We start from the raw sequence: 19,711 nt of genomic DNA on the forward strand, positions 1-19,711 counted from the left end.
GAGCAAATCTGACAAGTTTAATTATAACCATAATCATGGCTAATAAAACTTTGATTTCAAAATAGACTTTCAAAATGCAGTAGAAAAATATGGTTGCCCATAATTACCAATCTAAATTTAGTGTTGGCCAGTTGGAGCCTACTTCAAGTATTTGGTTGGCCTAAAATCACGCTGAACTGAGTTTCCTCACCATAATTTATTTTAGAGAAAGAGTCAAAGGTAATCTAATAAAGTAGACTCTTGCTCAGCCCACTTGTCTCAAAACAAAACATGCTTTATTTTTTTGATGTCCAAACCAAGCAATTCACAAAGCCTGACTCAATCGTTTAGACTGGCAGCTTAATTCGACTGCTCCACCCACCGACAGGAAGAGAGAGGGGTGGGTTGCAAAAAACCCGAAGAAGACGAACATCGTCGCGGACCGGACCGGGTCGAACGGCTTTGGACCGGACGCACGCCCGTAGGGAACGGAGTTGTGCCGGCGAGCGGGCGGAGACGTGCGATTCCCGCAGTTCCCGGGTCAACTGGGTTGCGTGCCTTTTGAATCAGGGCAGGCGAACCCCACTCTCTTTTAAATTTTTTATCTTTTTTTGCCCGGGAGGGGAAGGCCGAGAGAGGCCGTGGGCCCCACCGGCCTAGCTTGAATCTCACTCCCGTCCACATCCCCATATCGAGACGCCCACATAGGGAGAAGAGTGCGTGTGCTGAAACCTCGGTCTTGATGTCATACAGAAATGGAAACAGAAGACGAGAGCCTCCCGATCTGGAGGGTACTGCAGAAGAAAAAACGGTAAAATTCGATCCAATATTTCGTAGTCGATTAGTTAATATATTAATTAATCATATTATGAAACATAAAAAAAAATTATTGGCTTATCAAATTATCCACCGAGCCATAAAATATATACAAAAATATGAAAAATGTATTTTGATAATTCCTTTAACAACTTTCATAAATTGTTTATTTTTTAAGTTATACAATCATGATAATCACAATTGTTATTTGAATAAAAATAATCATCACTCGAATAAAAGTAATCTACTGTCTAGATTAAAAATACAATTATCATGATTATTACGAAAAATAAACGGTGCGGTAACAAGGAGATACAGGATCCAACCCATCCATTATAGGAGAAGGAATGCGATATTATTGTAATATGAAGTAATTGAGAAATTAGGACAAATGATTTAGAGTAAGTAGGTTTTGGGCCCTACTAGGACTTTTTTTTTTATCTTTTTTATGATGCAAATTACTAATTATTTTCAATAATAACTACCATTTTATAGATGATTTCTTATGTTAGTGACTTCTAGTAAGTGCTTGCCGGTGTATCTCCTTTACAGAAAACTTTTTTTATTCAGATAACTTCAAGTATTTAACTCCAATAATAAACTAACCGTATATGATCGATATAATATTATCAGCCATTTTATTATAGTTGGTTGATAATTAACTAATTTTTTTTTTGCGTAAAAGAGTATACTAGGAAAAAACAATGGTCAGAGTTGGACCTCATCAGTTAGCTAGGATCACCTCAAGGAGTTTTATGAGCAGGCCGTAGCTAACAAGTTCATTTTGATTGGACTAGTTCAACCGTCCAATTAGCCGTTCACAAGAGTCTTGGGCCAAAATTTGGATTAATTTAAAACTAAATAAGTTTCGGGTTTGTTTAACTGGCTTAATTGAGCTAGAAGTGAAGCATCACCCTTGCTCTTTTGAGATCTGAAACGAAGCTAGCAGCAGTGGGAATTGACGTGGTTGCTGGTCTTAATAGTCATACTTGATTCCGGATGAGATTATTCGCTATTTGTTTATTGAAAAGGTAAATGGTTATGTTGCTGGCAGACAACGCAATGTTCTTCCTGGCATTACAATTGTTGCTGCTGAGAATTGATATGATTGAGGCACCAAGCTAGTGAAATTGTTGGAGGGCTCAACGATTGCCGGTTCAGGCTGTGAAGATCGGCGGAAAGTCGAGGCATGTGCGAGATAGCATTGGGAAGTTGAGATCGTGTTCGAGCTTCGCTCCAACATCGGCCCTGAAACAACAAACACCAAGAAGCTTTCTTGTCAAAGAATATCTAACTAGCACGCTTTGATGCCTAAGTCAGAATAACTCTCGAAAAACAATAGAAGTTGCGAGAATGATCGAAGACGTATAAGAGCTCGAGAACACTTATGTGGAGAGTTTCTCGAAATTAGATTGTATAGACGAGAGCCAGTGACTATCACCAAGGGATTCATGCATACAGATCAGCCATCTCAGGCAAACCATCACACGCTCCGAGGATTACGTGAGATTGTTTCACACACATACCATGCTTTGCGCGTCTCACAGGCGTGATTTGGAAAACTGTCTGCTATCATAGCCAAGTTGTTGCTAGCTGAGAGAGGATTTTGAAATTCGAAGAACTTTGCGAGCTTTTGGATAGGCCACGTGGGGGGCTTTGTGATAGGATGGAGGTTTCATGGAAAGGTCTAATTGGCCAGTCTTCTCTGTCGGCTGTAGTCGATTCCAAAACATCTCAACAATATTTTAGGAAGATACAATTTAGTTTCATCCTTCAACTACCATACTCTTCACAATTTCATTATGTCATGTTCCTTTTTGAGGACAATGGTGACCGGCTCACTACCATTTCATGGAGCAAAGGTTGAGTAGGGTCCTACAACCACGAGTGGACTCACTCAGCCAGTACAACAGAGAAGACCGAGGCAGGCCGCCAAGCCTATAGGCCTCAGAGCAGACACAGTAGGGGGGACCCTGGGACTCAATACAGGCTTCAAGAAAAGTATGCATGATGGATGTCTTTGGAATGCTGATCTATCTATCTATCTATCTATCTATCTGCGCTGAAGTATGGTTGTTTAAGAATTATTATCTCATTACCAGGAATTAATAGTGAAGAATCCTTCTCGTAGCAACACGAAAGAAATTAACATCATACAATCCCCTTGCACTTCAAAATATTCAAGAAGGGCAACCAAGAAAACATAAAAGGATCAAGAACATAAGCCTAGAAGACAATCTTCCTAATGGTTCAGAATGTCCAAGTGCACGAGCTCTTTTGTGAAATTCATCTAGAACAACAATTAAATGCAGTCTATGACTGCTAAGTACCTCTCCAATGGCTAAAATGGATCGGGCAACCCAACCCCTTAAATATTGTGCATTTGGAAAAGTCTTATTTTGTACATAGACTTTCATTAGGCAGAACTTGGGCCAGACTTTGGATAGGCAATGGTACGTGGATTCGTTTCTGGGATGATGTTTGGCCATACCACTCTTCTCAGAGATGCATGCAAGAATTTTGAAAAATTCAAACTATTTTCATGACCTTGATAAACTTTATGAAATAGGAGGGAGAAAAAAAATTCTCTCTTCCTATTCAACCGCACATTCAAGAGCATTTAAGAGCATTTGGCTTCAGAAGACTTTTTTTTTTTTTACAGTATAAATAAATATTCTCTGCCAAGGGAACATCAGAAAAAATACATGCTTTATAACATCAATTAGGAATTGATAAGCCAACCTGCATTTATCCTGTCTTCCTCTGAGCATACATGACTGCCTTCCAGATAGACACCGAAAGCAATATACTCCCTGTTATTGTTTTCAGTCAGAGGAAGATATCTTCTTTCCCAGCCCCAATTCAGGCTCCAACATGCCCTCAAGATTCCTTTCATTTCTAGCTTTAATCTTCCTCAAGGATTTCAGAGCAAGGATAATGGTTTTGCTGCAGGTTTTTTGTGGTTGGTGTAGACGCCAATCCCTCGCCCCCTTCCCAAGCGACCAGCATCAACGTACTAAACAAGGAGCGGGCTAGGATTTTGCTTGCTGTCCCCGAGTCCTTCATGAAGCACCTTCGGTATTGAAAGATATACATCTAAACCAATGAAGTCTGCAGGCTCCAACCAATCCGATCGGAGAGAAAAAAAATTTTCTTCAATCCACTCACCTCAAATCTTTCAAAAAATAACTAAAAGAAGATAGAAGAATTTCGAAAATACAGCTAAAATCTCTTTTCTTTCATTAAGGATTAAAAACATGAGGTACGTAGCCTCTATTTATAATGTGAAATCCGTCTTAACACAATTTGATTCGTTCCTCTTTCTAAACCTTGTAAGATGCTTTTTCCTAAAATAGATATTACTAGCAGAAATCTTCTAAAAAAAAGCTAAAAATTTTGCGAAGGTAAATTTCTACTTGTACAACATCTCTGCCTTCTGTCGCTCCATTTGATTCTTTTCGGATAGAAAGCTATCCTGATCAAAGACTTACCGAAAAGAAAACTTTTGATTTGATCAACCCCTTACATACAAGATTGATTAAAGGCGACGCTATTGCATTCGTACATAGCAATCGAGATATAAGAGATTTGAAGGTTAAATATAATAAGCAATATTTTAAGAAGTGTTTGTTTTAGAAAAAGGACAGTCACAATTACAAATCAAATGGATCTTTTAGGTTCTCTGTCAACTAATAAATCAGCCCATAAATTACTAATTCAAAAGAAATCTATGGCTCTTCCTCATTTGTTACCACAATAACCTAACATCTACAAACCTCGAGGTTCTAGTGGGTTATGCAAGTTCACCGAAAGCAAGAAAAGACTTGTTGATCCATGCAGGTGGGTTGGAAACACTCTAGTGCTTACCTTTTGTGCCAAGACTTTTATTTTCAGAAAGACCGCGTCCAATTTGTCTGCTCCTCTCACAATCTCAATCAATTACATTATGGAAGGGGGTTCATAAAGTGCACGTCCATCACCTGCAATATACAATAGCCATTATTTAAAATGTAAACTTACTTCAACTACTCTGTACTTGTGTTTAGTGTTGAACAAATAAGCTTTTGTTAGCTGATATACAGATACCCAACATCATAAATTGTTGGGGGAAAAATGGACCATCCCATAAATATAATCAGAACACCCGAATCCGACGGCAGGCCGAGCTCATGCAGACCAAGCTCAGAAGGCCGAGCCCAGAAGTCCGAGCTCATGCAGGCCGAGCCTAGAAGACCGAGCTCATGCAAGCCGAGGCCAGAAGGCCGAGCTCATCGTCCACATGCTGCGGCCACGCCCTGCAGTAGTCTCACCGCACAATGCTTTGCTTGCCGGCCACGCCACGGCATATCAACCAGCCTAAAGTCTCAGGCCATCCACGGCAATTCGTTGACTCATTCAATCTCGTCCAGTCATCCACAGCAACTCATTAATGCGCCACTCCGTCTTATTCAGCTGCCCACGCCAGCTCATTAATGCGCACGACCACGCCCAATCATGACGGTAATTCATTAATTCGCCCAGTCACATCTCAGGTAACCTGGCACCCGTCCTATAAAAAGGGGAGCTTCTCCTTCTAAAAAGGGGGCTTCGGACTTCTACATACAGTCCATCTCCTTCCCCAAAATTAAGCCCCCCTCTGACTTAAGCATCGGAGGGCCGCCGCCGGAAGCCCCGGCCACCGGCTTCTTGCAGGTCCCTCGGAGGACGCAGCCCGCCGACGCGCCACTCTTGCCAGAGCTCCTCCTTCTCAGCCCGTGGTTGCCCTCGGGTCCAATTTCCAGCAACATAAATAATCCCATGTATCTGTGTTGATTGCTATAATGTTCATTGTTGCAGTTCCAAGGAAGTAACTTTCCAAAATCAAGTCACAAAAACCACAAAAATGTTAACACAGAATGACAGAAACAGACTCAATAAGCTTTAAAACCATGCAAAAACTGTAGCAAGTGCATCCTTTGATTAGAAAGATATATCTGCTGATGGTCCCATGCATGTATAAACAAAGTCAATGAGTCTAAACAAATCAATCTGGAGTAACTATGTTGGTCTATCTTTTACTCCATAGTCAATTCTTTATATCCCATTTTCTTCTTTTCTTTTCACATTCTCTAATTTTAATTTCTCATTCTCTTGAATATGCTCTTCTTATTTTGCAGTGCAATTATAATGACTAGTACTTTATCATATGGTATGTGTGGAATGAAAGTGATTATTGATTAAATTATGTTGTAATCATCCATATGAAATCAATCAGTCATGCAAGATATATTTTGTTATTCCTATCCTTATAGCACCCATTGGCAAAACTAGTAGCGAAGTCAGACATTCAATTGCTAATGTGTATGATACCTTTGGAGTTACTGGTGTAGTGCATCTCTAGAAAAAGAAATCACGATGAACTGAACCACTAACCATAAAATCTCATGCAATGATGAAGAGTTACACTTGATAATATGTAGAAGCATTATTTAGCAGGATAAATTAGATAGTGAAGCTCAAAATGAACTAGTAACTTCAAAAAGAAGATGCCTTTGTAGTGTGTCTGGCACCCAAAATAAAATTATTCAACTGGAGAATATTTCTAGGCATCACTTTTTTTCATGAGTTGTCTGGCAGGAAAAATAAGAACATGCTTCTGGTGATTCCTAGACTGCCTCAAAATCCTGCATAACACAAGCCCAGCCAAGCATTTTCTTCTGGAATCTGGAGTAGTATCTTCATCAGTTAGAAGGCCAGCTAAGTGTTTTTGAAATTCTGGAGTAGTAGCTTCATCAATTAGAAGGAAATAATCTCACGAGCATAACACATTGGAAAACAAGATCGACCATTCGACGAGGCTTTGTCAATACTCAAGAGATTATTCTGAATAGGCGCCAACCAAAGACCTCAATAAATGAGTCTCTTCACTCTGAAGCCTAGAGAATATGCCAGTACTATATTAATTTGCTCAGCAGAGAGTCAACATCAGCCAGAGAAAAACTAGAGTTTTTAAAACAATCCTAATTAAGCACCAATCAGAAATAAAAGATTCCTGTTGCCATAACTCATAAGGCAAAGGCATCCGCCGAGTATCTCGCGTGACAAAAATAGGAGCCTGTAAATGCATTTGATCTTCTTCACAACTCTGGGTGTGTATGCAAATATGCTATAGATAGTCAACATGTGACCGAGATATGTGTACCGAAATTATAAACATGTATTATTATCAGAATTCATACAATCAACAAATTAAGGCCTGCTGTCTCCGTTTATGATTCATAACAGGCAAAATTTAATTAAAGTAGACATGGTGTTCAGTAGACCTTGTTAATAATCCAGTGAGCCTATCTTACGTGCAACAGATAAGGCAATGACAAAAACCTGGGTTGGTCGGTAGTCGCAGAAGCAAGACAAGTGATAGAGATTGAATATTTCTTCTTTATGTCTTTAGGCTCTACAATTGCTTCAATTATAACATCTGCATTTTCTAGATCTTTTAAATTTGGAGTACAATTCAGACGGTTTACAGATTCAGCACCTAGAAGCTGTGAACCCAATGAAAAACACAGCAGAAGAATGAGCTTTCAGGACAAAAAGTTAAGGCAAACTTAGTAACATGAGAATTCTTGACACTACTTGGTTCGTTGACAGCATATTTGGAACAATAAGTGATCAAGCAGGATTCTAATTTACTAATGTGCCCAAGTCTCCAAGAAAACGATGTGATTTCCCAAACATGGGTTTGATGAGAGAATTCAATGAACAAGATGCAACATATTTACCTACTGCAAATTGTCAAGCATTTATAAAAATTATAATGCGCACATAGTTACGAATAAGTGAAATAGCTGTCAAGCTATTCAAAAGTACTCCAATTATGCATCCCTAAATAACCATCAGGAGTTATTTATCCAGACAGAAGACTTGAAAAGTAGGCCTCAGGTAGTTTACTTACTGCAGAAACGTAGAGCTTATCTCAACTAAACATCATCTGAACATTATGTCGATAAAGAGGCTTACTCAATACCTGACAAAAATGCAGTCAAGATAAAGAATTCCTACATAGAACATCTTCATATTTACTAATGATATCTAAAAAGGCCTAATTTTGATGTTCCATAGGAAAAACTTGTTTGGAAATGAATGATGGAATGCTTCAGTGAAAATGCAGCAAGTACTCTACTAATTAGTAAGATCTGCATAAAAGCAAAAAAGAATTAGGCATGCAAAGTGAATTACCCAACAAATTAAGCCTAGAATGTTAGCTGTGAAAGTATTATCTCAACTACATCAACATAACAAGTGATGTAACATGAAAGAAAGCCATCATCGTCATCTGAAATGTCAATTCTTTGGTTTTATTTTGTTTACGGATGTAACATGAAAGAAAGCCATCATCGTCATCTGAAATGTCAATTCTCTGGTTTTATTTTGTTTACGTTACGTCTACTGATGTATACTGATGATAAGCCTTCCAAATGCATAAGGAAAAATTGCCATTTTTTTACCTTATGTTGTTGCTGTGTAGGTTCATGCAATAAACTCATTCACTTCGTCTTTCTTATAGTTCCAATTCACATCAAATCTCTGAGATCAAGCAATTTAAGGGCCTGTTTGCGTCATCTAGCAGGATTCTTTTTTTTTTTTTCCCTCCCACATCAATGCTCGGGGGGTGTTTGGTGTTTGGTTGATATGGGCTATGCCCTGATGGGCGATCCAGTCCACGAATCGAGAAGAAAATCCAGCACGAATCCTGCTGGATTACCTAAACAAGTGAAAACAAACCGATTAATTCAAGACTCCGAAGCTTTCTACTGCCACTCTCTTAGACCGTAGTGGCAGACCACAAGTTAAGAACAGTAAGGAGAGCACCTGAGAGAGCTGGCCCTTAGACACAAAGCGGCGGACGGGAGCGGAGATGGCCTGGGTCGCACTCGAGAGCCGCGTGGTTGGATTCCTGGAATCAGACGGCGTAGCCCGCGACGGCGGCGAGCTGGACATCGCCCGAACCCTTTGGCATCGCCATGGCCTGCCGCTCTTCCCCTCATCATTCCAATTCGATGATTTATTCCGTTGTTTTTTTTTTTTTTTTTTTTTTTTTTTTTTGCTAAAACGGGTATCATACTCGACGGGAACGGATACACCCAATAAGGTCAAAAAATAGGATACCTCGAAGTGCCAAAGGCAACTCCCCATCATCAATCCACAAGGTGCCTCCGGAGTGACAAGCTACATACGCAGCTACCCAATCCGCGGCGCCGTTACCTTCACGGTAAATATGCCTGGCCTGAAAGGCCCATCCATCCCTCGCCATAGCCCAAATGTCACGAAGCAAAGGATGATCACTACCACCACCCCTTGGACCCCTCTGGATCCAACTGATGACAGTGGCTGAGTCACCCTCCAGTATGATGGACCTAGCCTGTAAGACGCACCGGGCATGGCGAATACCCGCCCAGGCTGCTCTCAGCTCCGCACACGGAACCGAAGTGTCAAATAACTGACTGCCACCGGCAGCCACCACCCTGGCAGACGGGTCCCGAATAACAAAACCCGCGCCACCCCGTGTGCCACTATCCAGAACAGACCCATCAAAGTTGACCTTGAGGAAACTCGGGGGTGGGGGCTCCCAGGTGAAAAACACCGTACGGAAGGCTGCCGAAGCAGAATGGGAACCCCAGATGTCCCGAGCTATCAAGGTCCCTTCAACAGGGATAGTGTAACACAGCTCTGCCGCCTGAACGCGTGCCTTTTCGACCACAAATCGCGGCGACATACGTCGTTCGCCGAAAGTGCGAGCGTTCCTAGCCAGCCAGATCTGGTAGGCAGTGCAGCTCGCTCGAACAATCTCCTGACGAAGCACCGGGGACTCCGAGCCCTGACGCATGGCCTGTAAGAACAGGTCCCTACAGTGCCATACCTCCTGTGGGACCCCTGCCAGACGCCAAGTACTCCTAGCCCATGAGCACCGAAACAGGGCATGGTCCACTGTCTCGGCCACACCACAATCCTCACACACCAATGGGATCCTCATACCTCGACCTCCAAGTACAGCTCTCGTAGGAAGACGGTCCCAGACCACCTTCCAAAGGAACAACGCTACCCTCGGGTGAAGCTTCAATCGCCAGATCCAGACACAATATGGGCCAGGCTCATACTCCCGTCTAATGATGCGGGAGAGGTCGCCCATCCTGACCCTGGATCTGGACGAGGACCTCCACACACATACGTCAGGTCCCCCACTCTGTGGGAAAGAGAGTGAGCGGACCCGCTCCGCCAAATGCTGCCCGAAGTGACTGGCCAACCGAATCTCATCCCAGCCAGCCGCCCCGGGAGTCATGAGATCACAGACCCGTAGACCTTCCCCAGCCTCGACACTAACCATAGTCGGCCAAAGCCTCAGAGGAAGGCCATCGACCCATGGGTCCCCGGCCACATCAATGCTACGCCCGTCACCTATCAGCCATCGGGTGTGACTAGACACCAATGGCAAGTACCTCGCTATCTCACGCCATAGAAAGGAGCATCTCCGCGCTCCTCGGGCCCAGCCCCCAGGACCTGCCCCCCCATAACGGATAGTCATGATCCGGCTCCAAAACCCCTGCGGCTCCAGGATGAAACGGGAGGCATGCCGGGCAAGGAGCTGCTCTCGTCTCTCCATGAGAGACACCACCCCAAGACCACCCTCTCTGAGGAGGAGGCAGATACTCTCCCACGCCACCAGGTGCACCCCACGACCCCCACCCAGTGAGCCCCATAAGAAACCCCGAAAGAGTCGCTCAATCCTCACTAGAACAGTCCTTGGCACCACCGTATTTGCCATAAGGTAGATGGGCATAGACCCCAAAACAGATCGAATCAGCGTGACTCTGCCCATCATAGATAGGGACGCAGCCCGCCAACCCTCTAATCTGCTCTGAACCCTTTGCACCAGCTCGGTACACTCGGAAACCCGCAATCTCCTACCTGAGATCGGAACACCCAGATAGGTCCAGGTCCCGTCCTGCTCGGGCATCTCCAGGATCCTCCGAATCCCCCGTCGAACCCGGAGTGACGTACTTGGGCTGAAGGAGATGGAGGATTTCTGGGCATTCACTCTTTGACCGGATATAGTGCAGTAGACAGCCAAAGCCCTCCTGATAGCCCGAGCGTCCGCTACGCGAGCCCGGGTCAGGAGGAGGCAGTCATCGGCGAAGAGTAAATGTGATATAGGCGGGGCCCCTGGAGCTGGGACATAAGCCTCCAGGACTCCGGAGGCACACACCCCCCGCAGCGACCGAGACAGGACATCAGAACAAATGATAAACAAGTATGGAGATAGCGGGCAACCCTGCCGAAGCCCCATGGTAGAACTGAAGAAAGGGGTTGGAGAGCCGTTGACCAAGATAGAAAACCTTGGTCCCCGAACACACCCTAGAACCCACCCAATCCATGTCTCATGGAACCCCAGACTCTCCAAAGCTAGCCTAAGAAAACTCCACCTAATTCTATCATAAGCTCGTTCCATATCCAGCTTGACAGCCATCAAGCTCCGCCGCTTCGAGGCCCGTCGAAGATCCCACATCATCTCTTGGGCCACCATGACGTTATCAGAAATACTCCTACCTCTCACAAAAGCACCCTGCTCCTGACAGATGATGCTAGAGAGGAGGGGCTTCATACGTTCCATCAGTATCCTTGCCACAACTTTGTATAAAGTTGTGCACAAACTGATCGGCCTAAAGTGGCTGGGCTCGGCCGCATCCTGACGCTTAGGTATCAGCGTGACAAATGTGGCCTTCCAGTCGTCAGGCATCCCAGCTCGACTAAAGAAACACAGGACTGCTTCCACCACTGCATTCCGAACGATACCCCAGTATCTCCGGAAGAAAAAAGGTGGGAAGCCATCTGGACCAGGGGCCCTATCCTCTCCCAGAGCCCAAATAGCCTCACGCACCTCCCCCTCCGTCACTGGTCGAACCAACATAGCGTTCTCGGTCATATCAATCTGGGAATCGGCCCTCGGGAGCTGGCCGGCTTCATCAGACCCACTATCCTCCGTCCAACGAGATCGAAAGAACTCAAGCAGGATATGGCTAATGGCCGAATCCCCCTCCACCCGGTGGCCCTGCTCATCCCGCAAGGATCGGATCATATTCCTCTGTCTTCTGATAACCGTAGAGCGGTGAAAGAAACTAGTATTCCGATCACCCTCTCTGACCCACTGAATTTTGGATTTTTGTCTCCAGAAGATCTCATGTTGACGCAGGATCGAATGGTGAGTGGCGAGAAGTCCCCGGAGGCTCACCATATCAGCCTCGGAGAGCACACCCACCTGATCTTCACTACTTTGGAGGTCAGCAATCGCGGCCTCCACATCCTCCAACTTCCTGAAGATATCGCCCACTACCTCACGATTCCAGCGTCGTAGCCGTCGCTTGGTCAATTCCAGTTTGCGTGAAACCCTCTGCATGGCATCACCGCGAACTGGTAGACTCCAAGCTCCTCGGACAATGTCCCAGGATTGGAGGAGGGACAGCCAAACCTTCTCGAACCGGAAGGGGCACCGGTAACTAGACACCGATACCGTCGAAATCAACAAAGGACAATGGTCCGAAGCAATCCGGGGTAGGTGACTAACCCTGTAGGAAGGAAATCTAATGAGCCAGTCAGTGGAAGCAACGGCCCTATCAAGCCGCTCCCACACCCTGGCTCGACCGGACTGGTTGTTACACCAAGTGAATTGCGGGCCGGAGAAACCTAGATCAACTAGGCCATTACGCGAGATGAAATCGCGGAACTCCCTCCTATCCACAGAGTCAGTGAACACCCTACCTCCACGTTTCTCACTCCCCTCCAGGATACAATTGAAATCCCCCACTATCGCTGTCGGAAGACCCTGAGCGAGTAAATGGGAGAGCTCATCCCACAAAACCCTCCTGGTCCGATGGTTAGTACTAGCGTACACACCACTCAAGACCCATGGAGCAACATTAGGTTCCGAGATAATCATTAGGACCTGTTGGGAGCAGTTATGGAATACATCGACTGTGGCCACACCCCGCTTCCATAAAGCCACAATGCCCCCGGACAACCCTCGAGACTCAACTACATATGACTCCCAGTCAACCTCAAGTCGCCGCAAAACACGACCCAATCCTCTACCGGATAGTCGTGTTTCATAGAGAAGGCAGATCTCTGGACTATGGATCTGAACCAGCCTCCTAAAGGATGACATGAAGGCCGGCTTCGCCGCCCCTCTACAATTCCATGCAAGAATCCTCATGGGGAAAAGTCCGAGAGGTCGGCCACAGGCACATCCACCCTCTGGGCCGCAGGGTCCATCACCACCTCATGATAAGGATCGTCCCGCTGACCCTCATCCACACTAACCCCAGACACAACTCGCAGCACTGCCGCCTTCACCCGTTGAACAACCGTCGAGTGATCTGCGGACCAGCTAGCCGCCCCCTCAGAACCACACGGGTCACCTACCCCATGCTCCACAAGTGCGGGTGCGTCCTGCCCCTCCAGAGAGCCCGTCATAGGACAATCTACACATACAGGGGGCCCACTATCCATAATCGCATCGCCCAACTCGAGCCCGCTCGAGGCACCATCCCCCTGTCCCACATCCAACTCTAGAGGGCCTAGAGTGGTAGGGACCTCGGACAGCAGAGCCACCCCGGGGACCTGGGCCATAAACTGGAAACCAAGCGCGCTAGACCCCATCCGCTCGGCCAGCAGATCGGGCCCAATGGCCGGCCCCGTAGAGCCCAAAGAGACTGTGAACAGTGGAAGGCCCACAGGGGCCTTCTCAGAGTCCACCGCGCGTGGCCCAGCCAGATTGGGCCACGCGCTACCCGCCGCGCGACGGGCCTGGGAACCCGTCGCGCGGTTCACCACATGCACCACGCGGGGCTCACGTGCCCCGCAGGCTCCCCTGTGGCCCGCCCGTCCCCGGCCCAGGGAACGACCTAGATCCAGCAGCGGCCCAGCGTTTCTGGGCCGCTTCTTGGACGCTCCCTTGTGCTGGCCCACCAAACGATCGCCTGGCCCGGCCTGATCACACTGGCCAGACCCGATCCTTCCCCTCATCGTCTCCGGGACACCCTCCACCTGCCCGCCGGAGTCCAAGGCAACCGGCGGGGAATGGCGACGGGCCATTTTGGTTGGCTTTTGCCAACCCTCCAGGTCCGGCGGGGACACCGAAGGGATAGGCGAAGCAACCGGCGAAGCAACCGGCGAGGGCGGCCTAGAGGGGGGCAACCCAGCAGGGGGCTCGGCGCCCGGCGAAGGCGACCGAGGAGGGGGCGACCCAGCTACGGTCTCACCCGTCTTCCTCGACTGCGGCAGCCCTTGCTCCCGCGGCTGCCGGGCGCGAGATGTCACCAACCACGGGCCATAGATCGGCCCGGGGTCCGCCTCCCCCGGAAGGCTCGCACCCGTCGGCACCGGAGCCCCGAACCGGCACCCAAGCTCAAGGTGTCCGATTCTACCACACCGAAAGCATAGATCCGAGATGCTTTCGAATACAAATGGCTGCCAGAGGGCCTTCGTCCTCCCGAGGATCCGGATTCCTGGGAGGAGGGGAGCGGAGGCATCAATCGCCACCTTGACACGCGCGAAGCCCATAGCTCGGCGCCCCTCTGTGACACCATCCACCGCCAACGGCCGCCCTGCCTTGGCAGCAATCTCCAAAATGGTCGAGGTCGACCAGTATTCTGGAGGAAGCCCGGGTAGCCGTAGCCACATAACCACCGTTTTCACCGGCGACTCCCTGGGTAGAAAGTCCGGCGTCCACGGCTCCATGGCTAACATTTGCCCCGCCACCACCCAGGGCCCCTCCACCAGGGCGCGGTCCCGGACCTCCGGCGACCGGAACCGCAGAGCAAAGTGGTCTTCGGCCAGGGTAACCGCCACCACCTCCCCTGTTTTCTTCAACCGGGCAGCCACATCTTTGGCTACCCACTCGACCGGCACCCGCCGGCCAAGGCTCCGACCGACCACAGCAAGGCCTTCCCACTCCCGGCGGGCTACCTCGATAGGCTCCCCCGGGAGCTCGACGATCGACGAGAAGTGGTGGCTCAAACGAGCCACCTCCGTCTCCGTCAGTCTATGAGTAACCCAAGGTCCAGGGCGCGCACGGCCACCCGGTCGCTCCCCTTTCCACCCCGAGCTCGTACCTTTGCCTTGAGCTACAACCTCCGCCCACGTCCTCGTCGTCGGCACCGCAGGCAGCCCCGATGGTTCCTTGCCATCCGCCGTCGACGACCCCGCCGCCTGCTCCCCTGCCGAGCTCGTCGTCCCCGCCATCGACTGCTTCCCCTTCTTCCGGGCCATTGGGATACCTGAAACAGCAAGCACACAACCAAGCCAAGTACGCGAGGCCCACCTCGATCTCCCGTCCACCAGGCAACAACGGAGATCTCGCCGACGCCGGCGAAGATAGCCGTTGGGTTTGACAGACTTCCTCTCTCCTCAGAGTTTCTCACTCTAAAGAGCCTTTTTCTCGCTCATGCTTGTGGCTGGTGATGAAACACACTGTATTTTATTTATTCCGTTTCTCGTGGCATCGCATGTGAGGCTCAGCTGAGTATTGACCGGGCTTAGCCCAATAAACCCTACTCAAACTCAACCCAATTCTATCAATTTCTACTTGGGCTTGGTGGCCATGGTGGCAAGCTAGTTGTGTCGGATAAGTTGACACATGATAGATCAACAATTTATCAATCGAATGTAACCAATATATTAAACGAATCAAAAATTCAAATCCAAATCTGATAATTTTATTAAATAAATAATCTAGCTCGATCTACGATGGATGGAAACTAATGATTTGGTGGGGATACCTGGAAGTTGGGACAGACTAGGGTCTATTAGGTTGAGATTTATAACTTGTTTATATTATACAGTAATTAGAAAATGCATGTGGAGGACATTGGATCATATAGAATGGGCTTGATTAGTGAAAAATCTTGTAAAAAATTGGATTGACCAAGGAAGAATCAAGTTGTATAAGCTTTCAACTAGATATCAAATTGACTGAATCAAATTTGTGTTTACCGGTATAAATTCCAGTTTAGTTGGATATTTCATGAGTTCACTTTAACCTGAACTGTGGGCTTAGTCGAGTTCAAGCTTAACTTGGTAACTGTGCAGCAATAACAAACTGAGCTAGTAATGAGTTCGAATCCTATTGAAACTGTTGTGGTTGAATTTTGGCAAGAGGGCGACCATGCCGGAAGGGAGCTGAGGGGACGCCGGCTGGGATGACGAAAGAGGGCTACCTCCGGTGGTCCGGGGTACCTCCAAGAAGACGCCGGCCAGAAAGAAGGGAAATGGCCACCTTCCTGCGCTCCGGGGTACCTGCACAAAGTCTTGGCGGGGAATTCCGGCGAAGGCTTTCCGATGGCTAAGTTGGCTGGGCCTTTTTTATGGAGAGGGGAGTTTTTTGAGTGCCTTTCATGGCCTCTTGTAGCTTAAAATGGCTTGTCGTAGCTTATAGGAGCTTGTTGAAGCTTGTAAAGCTTGTCTCCCTTTTCGAGGGCCCTCCTTACCTTCTTTTTATAGGATGAGGGTGACGGCCATTACTTGAAATCTCGGGCTGAGATATGATCAGCTGGCCAATAGCTGGAGATAGCGTGTCGGCGGGGTGTGATCCTTGATAAGCGTGGCAGAGTATGGCCCCAGACGGGCGTGGCAGGATATAGCCTTTGGTTGCCGGGTCATGACGTGGCCAAGTACGGTTGCGGGGGAAGTCGGGCAGGCTTGGAGGCCGCGACATGTGCTTGACAAAGTCGGCTCGGCTTTTGGCTGGCTGAGGTCGGCTCTGGCCTCTAGCGGGCTGAGGTCGGCTTTGGCCTCTGGCTGAGGTTCTTTTTGGTGGGGTCGAGATCATCCTAGCTCTTATCGAGGTCGTCACTTGTGGTCGAGGGAGCTTCTTTGGCCTTCTTAGCTTTAAGATTTACTTGGCAAGAGATTGATGACTCCGTACTGGAATAGGATGATCCATTTTGCCTCCCATCAGAAACCCTTATTACTGCCAACTTATTTTTAGCAGAGGCAAGTGTTTACCTTTCCATATGGTGCAAGGCCGTATACAGGCTCGTGATCTTATATACCTGGAGGGTAGTGCCTCTGATTGCAAGGCCTCGTGCCCAGGGAGCTTTCTCGGGGCACCTTTTTAATAAAAGGAATAGGAAAGACATTGGATAATAGAAATTAGGGAGCCATCTACCATTTCGAAATTTAATAAATCTGCCACTACCCAAATGGAAGAAGTCCTACAATTTTTCTTTTTTTTTTTGATGAAAATAAATCCCACAACTGAAACTCTATCTTTGGTCTTTCATACTTTGTTTCTGTGACACCCTTTTTATGCCGAGTAACATATTCTTCTTTCTCATCATTTTTTTTTGAAAAAAAATCTGAATGAACAATGAGTCATGTCATCATCCTAGTATGTTGTACTGGAATAGTGATAATTGATTAAATTTTGATGATATTGGTCAAAGACATAGTAAATTAAAAGGGTGCATTTTGACAATTTTATCGGTTAAACTTTATCATTGATGCCAAGTAAATAACATGATTAGTTATCATTATTTTATAACAGCCAATCAGATTCTACAATAATGATCAATATTTCTGTAAGAAAATAAAAATTGACGCTGAACTCCGCAAATGTTGATTTTTATATTTGTTACATTAAATATTGATAATAATCTAGAAGAATAGTCCTCCAAAATATCCATTCGTATGCATACCAAAATCAATGTGACATTACTGTAACAAATAAGCAAGATAATAAATAAATAATTTTATTAAGCTACTCGAACCAGCAAGATCTCTATAACTTTAATACCATGTTTAATGAAGTAAGGGGGAAAGGAATCGCGAACTTATTTGAGGAGGAAAGGTTAAATTATTCGATATTTTTATTGGAATAAATGATTCATAAATTAAATGTGATAAGTAGGCTAGGCGAAGATAAAAAAATATTTTTAATTATTTCCACCTAAAAAATAATTGATTATTGACGAACTATAGTAAATGGTCAAAAATATTAGGTCCAATAAGAATTTGATTAATAATTTATATTATAACATTTGAAATGCCCGACCACTTATTACTTACACATGAGTCTATATATTAATAGTTTAACATTGAAATTAACTTCTTAAGAAAGTTGTCACAATATAGGACAATTATTTATAATGACAGGAGAAAAATTACTATGACAAAAAATTATCTTCTGAAGAAAGTTATTGCTAGAAATAACTTTCAATTATATAATAAAGGAAAGAAGAAAGATTCATTTGCTTATACATACGTTTCAACACTATAGCACTCCTATCAAGCATCTTCTACCTTATAATCCTGATGAGTGCTTGGTTTGACAACTCACTTCCATGAATTTGGATCTAAAATCTTTTTATTGACGATAAGAGGATTTTCCCACCATCAATGGATTTGTTTTTGATTTTACCCCAAGATCAAAGATTTAGTTTGCTCTCATACGATGTGGAGTAGACCGTAGTAAAAATTTTATTAACTTCTAAATGGCTGTCAAGATTCCTATAGATTATTAGAGTTTTAACTTACTCTCTCTTAAAGGTTAAAAGAATTATAAAGTGGACGGTTAATTTTTTCATGCGTAAAATTCGTATAACTTGTGAAACCGGTGGTAGATATCATTCTACTGTAAAAGGAAGTAGCTCGAGTCTTGTATATAAGCAAAAAAATCAACTTTCTTTTCCTTCTTCTATAGGAGATTTAACCGAGGAAGGTAATTGTGCTTGGGGCATTACAAATGATATTTTTCTTTCCTTCTTTCCATAATTAATTTTTTTACCATATCTATTTATGTCATATTATAATTCTTATTAATTAAATTCTATTCTTTACTCAACATCTTTATTTATGACCAAGGAGTGGGGGCACCCAAGAAACATTGGCAAACCTGGGCGCTACAACAGCAGAAAGAGTACTCCAGATGTCTTTGGCCATCTCAGTAGAGAACAACGTGGTAACTGCAGTAACCTCCCTAGCCTGCAATACAGCTCTATGCACTACCATCCTCGGCAACAGCCTCCTACCCTCAAATATGCCAACATTCCTGTCCAACCAAATATGATAGGCCAGGTATGCTCTGAGGATCCCCCCTTCCAAAATATGGGGCTCTGCATAGAAACTCTCAGCAAATGGATCAAATCCTGTGTCGACTCCATCACCTGGGGTAAGGATGCAGGTGAACTACTCCAAGTCTCCCTCACCCTAGGGCACTGCAAAAGGACATGATCGATAGTCTCCTCAACTCCGTGCACACCTGACAAAACTGGGTAACCCATACTCCTCATCGAGCTAGCATGTTTCTGGTCGGTAGGCACCCCCATGCCACCTTCCATATAAGGAGCACCACTCGCGGGTGAACCCGCATCCTCCAGATCCATCCTCCCTCAATCTGCCGGGCTGGCTCCCTACTGCACAAAGCATGAAGATCTCTAGCTCGTACCCGCGTCCGGCCTGATGGCATCCATACTAACTTGCCAGGCTCCTCCCAGGCTGGTACCGGAAGAGCCAGAACCAACTCTGCCAACTGCTCCCTAAGAACCTCCCGAATCAGCCCAGCCCTCCACTAACCCCCAACAGGGTCCAGTAAGTCACAAACTCTGTATCCACTCAACCTCGCCGAATCCACCATGGTCGACAAGCGACTGATCGGCAGCTCAGTCACCCAGCTATCTTCCAAAACATCAATAGATCGCCCATCCCTAATGGCCCATCTAATCTTCGGAAGCACCAGTATGGCTCTGGCACACATCTCCCTCCAGACCAGTGAATGGTGACGGCCAGCCCATGTCCTAGGGAGAAAAGGACCATACTTGCCCTCATCAGCGAGGACCACATACTATCGGGCTCTAGCATGAATCTGGCAATGTGATGTGCCGCTAGA

General features: G+C 46.1%; 1 long non-coding RNA gene across 6 annotated transcripts; it reads right to left on the minus strand.

Moving 5' to 3' along the window:
- Positions 1 to 3,424: 3,424 nt before the first annotated feature.
- LOC103707187 (uncharacterized) lies at positions 3,425 to 8,829 on the minus strand. 6 transcript variants are annotated; one of them, XR_015987554.2, is made up of 5 exons: positions 8,647 to 8,829; positions 8,283 to 8,539; positions 7,730 to 7,801; positions 4,663 to 6,710; positions 3,425 to 3,906 (listed from the first exon to the last, which is right to left on the minus strand). It is a non-coding gene; the product is annotated as an uncharacterized LOC103707187 (long non-coding RNA). The 6 variants fall into 6 exon arrangements; XR_015987553.2 differs by having other exon boundaries at positions 4,663 to 4,775; positions 4,882 to 7,801; XR_005511758.3 differs by lacking the exon at positions 7,730 to 7,801 and having other exon boundaries at positions 4,663 to 7,319.
- Positions 8,830 to 19,711: the final 10,882 nt, after the last annotated feature.

This window comes from Phoenix dactylifera, chromosome 1, assembly GCF_051530095.1.
Source record: "Phoenix dactylifera cultivar Ajwa chromosome 1, Ajwa_hap1_PhDact_Kaust_v1.1, whole genome shotgun sequence".
NCBI classification, from domain to species: Eukaryota; Viridiplantae; Streptophyta; class Magnoliopsida; order Arecales; family Arecaceae; genus Phoenix; species Phoenix dactylifera.